The sequence below is a fragment of the Penaeus monodon genome, chromosome 23 (assembly GCF_015228065.2).
Source record: "Penaeus monodon isolate SGIC_2016 chromosome 23, NSTDA_Pmon_1, whole genome shotgun sequence".
In the NCBI taxonomy this organism is placed as follows: domain Eukaryota; kingdom Metazoa; phylum Arthropoda; class Malacostraca; order Decapoda; family Penaeidae; genus Penaeus; species Penaeus monodon.
Genome location: NC_051408.1, coordinates 41,454,668 through 41,454,900, shown reverse-complemented (window position 1 = coordinate 41,454,900; position 233 = coordinate 41,454,668).

The following is a 233-nucleotide window of genomic DNA, read 5'->3' as shown; positions in this document are numbered from 1 at the left end:
TTAAAATTCTTCATCAATAAATGGATACATAATTTTTTGTTTTCTTGTGGATATTACGTCTTGCGTCACCAATGATTGTCTTGCGATTAAATTTTGAGTTTCCCCCCAAAAAAAGACCGTCTCTCGTCACTGGAAAAAAAAATGGCGGTTGGTGTGATGGTGAAAGATTTTTGTAAATTTCATTTATTTTTCGATTTTTTCTTTTTATTTTTAAATCTGCAAGGGATGAGAAC